This window comes from Babylonia areolata, chromosome 14 (assembly GCF_041734735.1).
Source record: "Babylonia areolata isolate BAREFJ2019XMU chromosome 14, ASM4173473v1, whole genome shotgun sequence".
NCBI classification, from domain to species: Eukaryota; Metazoa; Mollusca; class Gastropoda; order Neogastropoda; family Buccinidae; genus Babylonia; species Babylonia areolata.
In genome coordinates, this window is record NC_134889.1 from 6,516,843 (window position 1) to 6,523,186 (window position 6,344).

Below are 6,344 nucleotides of genomic sequence, written 5' to 3' on the forward strand. Positions count from 1 at the left end.
ACACACACACACACACACACACACACACACACACACACACACACACATACACACAAACACACACATACACACAAACACACATACACACACACACACATACACACAAACACACACACACACACACACACACACACACACACACACACGCACGTACGCGCACATTACTTTCAATCCAAGCAGTTTACACAGAACTATATCAAGGTTGGAAGTACGTTGGAATATATTCAGAGCGCATTAAATGACATAAAACAATCTTTAGAAAAAAAAAAAGGTCCGAAAATAATTGGGAAAGAAAATTAGGACAAACAAGTAATTACAGTCGTACACCAGCTCCTTAAAAACCCAGAACATGCCTCTGGCATTAACCATTCCCAGTCCACAGTTTATCATCAGGGCATTAAAAAAAAAGGGCGGGGGGGTCAGGGGGCCGGGGAGGGGGGTGGTGGAGGGGTGGGTGGAGGTGGGACGGGAAAAAAAGCAAGCCCACATCAACCCAGTTAAACCACATAAACAGTGTACGCACACTACAATAATGACCATTGCCAACGGACAAATCACACTTCCTAGGAACTAAGAGATACAGCGTTCAAAAAAGAAAAAAAAGAAGAAGAAAAAAACCCAATAAAAACCACACACACACAAACAAAAAACCGCCCACTTATCAAGTCCAAAAAGAAAGGAAAGAAAGAAGAAGGAGGAGGAGGAGTAGAAGAAGAAGAAGAAGGATAAACAAACGAAATCTTCTTTATTGTCTGAAAAGGGCTTAGATGGACTTCTACTGAAAATGACCATAGGTGAATTTTATTGAACCAAACATTTAATGTCGGACAGATTTTAATGCAAAGACTAACAATTTTTTTTTACCATTAGCATGAAGTAGCAAAAGCAGTTGAGGGGTAGAGTGGGGGTGCGGGGTGGGGGGGCGGGAGAGGGGGGGGGGGTAAAAACAACATTTGTTTAGGCGGAAGGTGTGCAGGAATAATTTTGTTTACCTGTTAATTTAATAGTCGTTTCCTGGCAATGCCTTTTTCTTCTCCAGCGATCGTAGGCTGCAACTCTCTTGCTCACACTCGCATGTACGAGCGGGCTTTTATGTGTATGACCTTTCTTTTTTTGTGTATGACGCTGCTGGATATAGGCAGCCATTCTTCGTTTTGGGGTGAGTGGATGCATGCTGGGTATGTTCTTGTTTCCATAACTAGCACGAACTACAGACATTTTAATGTGCATATTTGATCTTCCACATACGTATATACACGGAGGGGGTTCAAGCATACACAGGTCTGAACATCTGTTGATCTGGGAGATAAAAAAAATTCCGCTCATAGCCTACCAGGCACTAGCAAGTCTGCACATGAGTTAACCTGGGAGATCGGAAAAATCTCCACCCTTAACCCACCAGACACCAGCAGGTCTGCGCATTAGTTAACCTGGGAGATCGGAAAAATCTCCACTCTTAATTTAACCCACCAGGCACCAGCAGGTCTGCGCATTAGTTAACCTGGGAGATCGGAAAAATCTCCACCCTTAACTTAATCCATCAGGCACTAGCAGGTCCGCACACAGGTTGAACTGGGAGATCGGAAAAAACTCCACCCTTAACCCATCTTGCACCAGCAGGTTCGCACACAGGTTGAACTGGGAGATCGGAAAAATCTCCGCCCTTAACCCATCAGGCGCCGTGACCGATGCTCGAACCCATGGCCCCTCACGCTGAAAAGTCAGCCGAGCTGTTGGGCCAAGTGTTGATTCCAGAAACAGCCTTTCATTGTGGTGGCACAGAGACAGAGCTAGGGGGTGTGTCAACAGTGGCGCGGGTAGACGTGAAGTTCCAACAAGGCAAATAGGTCCCTCATACACACCTCAGGAATACATGTATTTTGTCTGTATTGAGGTAAAAGATAGTATTCATCCTAACTCCTGGCACCCTCCTGAACGCCTCAGGGGTACATGTATTATGTTTGTATCAAGATAAAAGTGAATACTCGTGCAAACTCATGTCACCCTTCTAAACACATCAGGTATACTTGAATTATGTTTATATTACTGGCTTGTTTTGTTTGTTTTTTTGTTTTTGTTTTTTTGTTGTTTTTTTCCGCAGACAGATCTGATTCGCTCACATCATTAAATTCTGAAATTTTACTTAGAAACATTGAAATATTACTTATTACATGTGGCTTAGAAAGGCTCTCGTGTTTTGCACTCAGAGTGAAGGCCTTACTCTATTCAGTTACCTTAGCCTGAGAGGTCGGTAGTTTGACTGGGGGTTAAAGCAGCGTCCTTGACCGTGACGGTTAGCCTGTTGTCATGGAGTTTGTGGTAAAAGGTTGATACTGCCTTCCCAACAACATTCATTTTAATGACAAGGCAACAGAACAAAAAAAACAAAACAAAAAAACAACAACAAAAAAAAGAAGAAAAAACAACAACAAACAAACAATCTAACTATTCATATTAATTTTAGCGCACGTAACAAAGAAATCAAGACGCATCACTATAAACCGTTATGATGACACGGGCCGAAAAGCGCCAGTGGCTGAATCAACACTGGGACAGCACGCATTTCGGACAGGAAATCGATAGTTCGCGAGAACATCTGTATATTTATGTTATTGGAAGGCCGCTGAGTGTTAGTCCCAGCCGAATGCCTTGTAGTGCAAAGGCCTAATTAATTCGTACATACACTGTTCACGGACGATCTTCTGATTTGCAGATACACTTGCATAATCAGCCTTTAGTTTCTTTTCTTTTGTCATATAGTTTATAATTTTCATTATTATTATTATTATTATTATTTAGCTCGGTTTGAATTACAAGTATGCCAAAAACACTTTGCCTGTCTCAGTTTGTTCTGCCGGTCAGATTTGTTCGTTTGTCTCATTAAAAAAAAAAAAGAAAAAAAAAGCCTGAGTTCCTTCTGTTGTTTTGTTCTGCGTCTCCTTTCTCCGTTAGTGTGTGTGCGTACGTGCGTGTGTGCGTGCGTGCGTGCGCGCGCGCGCGCGTAACGTCTTTTTCACTGTTTAGTGATATTATACGGAAAAATGCACGTGCGCATGGGAGATGAGGCGTGGGGTACATGAGAAGAGGTGGTGGGATGACATCTATTTATTCATTCATTTATTTATCCCTTGACCAGTGTCGGATTTGTCATGTGAACACACACCTTTTCGCGGCTCAGTTTGAGAATGCGGAAAAGTGAAGATTGAAGCTGTATGGGTCAGTGGTAGCCCGGCTGAGGCCGGCCTCCGAAAGGACTTTAGGGGCTGCGGGACTGTGAGAAGGGAAAGGCCAGGTGGTCTACACGTTTCCATTCCCTTCACAGCCTTGGTTCATGAAGTTCATCAGAACAGGGTACACACACTGACTCACGGCTTTGACGCCGCCTTGAAATGAAAAACTGAAACTGTCCAATAATACACTGATGCTACAGAGAGCTCAATCAACAGGAATCCCACAATAACAATACACACACACACACACACACACACACACACACACACACACACACACACACACAAACCACAAACAAACAAAAACCGACTGCAGAATAGATTCTGAATACCAAGGCAATGCTCGACTCAGGAGGGGATTCTGACATACACTGCACATACGCTACATACATACATGTATATGTACCAAGGCTAACCGGGCTCTCGGCTGCCGCGCTGTATTAAGTTTATAAGGACATTAACCCTCCGTGAATTAAGCCACAGTTGAGAGTGCATCACAGCTAGTACATGATGTAGACTAAAGACTGAAGATGTTTTATTCATAAAGGCCATAGTCCCTTATAAGGGGGATAAACATGAAAGTCGCGTACAAATACACAGAATGTTCAAGATGTTACGAAGGCACTTCGACGTTTAAACGCTTTATACAGATAAAGAGTGAATTGTTTAACAAGACTTTCGTTTGTAGATGACATTAACAAGACAAGTTTGAATAAACAAGGTTGTTTGAAATATTTTTCTGGAATTAATTGTTTTCTGATATCTCTCAATTCTGCACAATCTAGCACAAAATGGAGTTCATCTTCCTTTGATTTTTTGCATAATGGACAAGTCGTATCTGAGAAATGTTAGACTGTCTGTAACGATACCGATGGACAAACAATTCAGAAACACCAAATCTAAATTTAGTCATTACATGCTTCAGATGCCTGTCAACATTCATAGACATATAAGTTGGAAAATTATGTAGGTTATTGATAAGTCGATAAATCTCAAATCTGTCACTGCCTTGGATACTGATGTGAATTCCAGGTTTGCCATCTGCTGTCAATCATTCTTTCACGAAACACACGAATAAAAGCTTTAGTTTCCCCAACCCCTTGGCTAAGCCACACAAAACCAAATCCATTTTCACATAGCTTCACCCTAATATTCGAAACCCAATTTTTCTTACCTCTGCCATCCAGTTCTAATAACATTCTGAATGCCTTATGTGGTAGTCTATGAGTATCCATCTGTAGTACATGATATATACATCGTGAAAAGACATTAACCCTCCGTGAATTAAACCACAGTTGTGAGTGCATCACAGCTAGTACATGATAATTATATACATCGTGAAAGGACATTAACCCTTCCTGGATTAAGCCTCAGTTAAGAGTGCATCACAGCTAGTGTACATGATATATACATCGTGAAAGGACATTAACCCTTCCTGAATTAAGCCTCAGTTGTGAGTGCATCACAGCTAGTACATGATAATTATATACATCGTGAAAGGACATTAACCCTTCCTGGATTAAGCCTCAGTTAAGAGTGCATCACAGCTAGTGTACATGATATATACATCGTGAAAGGACATTAACCCTTCCTGAATTAAGTCTCAGTTGAGAGTCAGTGGACAACAGCTTGTACGTCGTGAAATCCAGGCTGGGCCCGGGCAGCTGGCAAAGAGACACATATTTCAGATGATCAAGAGAGACACAGCCGGTATCGATCCGTCTTGTCAGTTGGCGGCCGCGCACGGCAGGCCACTTCCACCCTTGACCCCCACCCCCTCCAAAATGTGCTGCTGCGAGCACTGCCGCGAGCCCCGGAGTTCTACACTCAACTTCGCCGGAGACTGACAGACTCTGCGGCTCCCCTGCCGGCGCCGTGCGGAGTTTTCATTTTGACACACACACTCATACACACCGATACACGCACACACTAACACACACGCACACATCTACACACACACACACACACACAGAGGGTTGACGCAGGGTGAAGTGTGACGCACGTGCACGGAACTGGACTGACTCTGACAAGTGTGATGCACACAAGCGACCGGCGCATGCAGAAACTGACACTGATGCACACTGGCAGGCGAACGCGTACACAGCCACATGGACCGACATGAACATAGATACCTACCCACCACTCCGCACCCCCGCCATTTCTCAGGCCTACACACACACACACACACACACACACACACACTGACACACACACACACACGCACACAGATACACACGGATGCCCCGGTCCCTTTCTACCGTGGCGGCACGGAAGCTCGAACGCATGCACACATAATAACACACGCCATTAGCTGCTGAAGCATGTTTGTCAGTAGTGATCATGGATGAAGACGACCGTGCGTCAGTGTACTCATCATCAGTGTGTATGTACGCGTGCGGCCCGAGGGACTACTGAGAGAAAGAATGTGTGTGTGTGTGTGTGCATCCAACCCATCCTCGCCCCATTCAGACTGACATAGTTACATAGTACACTGCGCCTGGAAAAAAAAGGGAGCGGTGGGGGCTGGGGGGCGCGGGGGAGGGATGGGGGTGACTGTCGTCCACGTTCTTTGACATATCTTTTCTGGATTATTATACTGAAAAAAAGAAAAAGACCTGAGGAGAAAAAAAAAAGCGCAACATTGAAAAGAACCCGGCTGCTAACTGATTTCAGAGCAGAACTTGACTAAAGGAATGGAATACAGGCTAGCACCGGAGGCCCAGTGTGTGCCTTGTGAAATTAAGGCTATCGTTGATCATCTGACAATACCCGGAACAACCTCTCCAACCATGTCGACCCAAATTTCAGTACTGCTGTAATTAAAAAAGCCCAAGACTTTCAGTTGCCGCGCATGCTCACTTATGTTCATGCGCGCGCCTACTATGTTAGGCTGATTATATATATATATATATATATATATATATATATATATATATATATATATAAACCGATAATGTAACCAACAGTCTTGACTTTATTGCGTCTAGCCCAGCATCACGAATGCTCAGATACGTGACACACGCGCAGATAATGCACGTACACGTTCATGGCAAAAATAAACAGAGACCTCAACTCCGTCGAGTTGTCTGTGTTCCACCATCACTATTTCCCCCC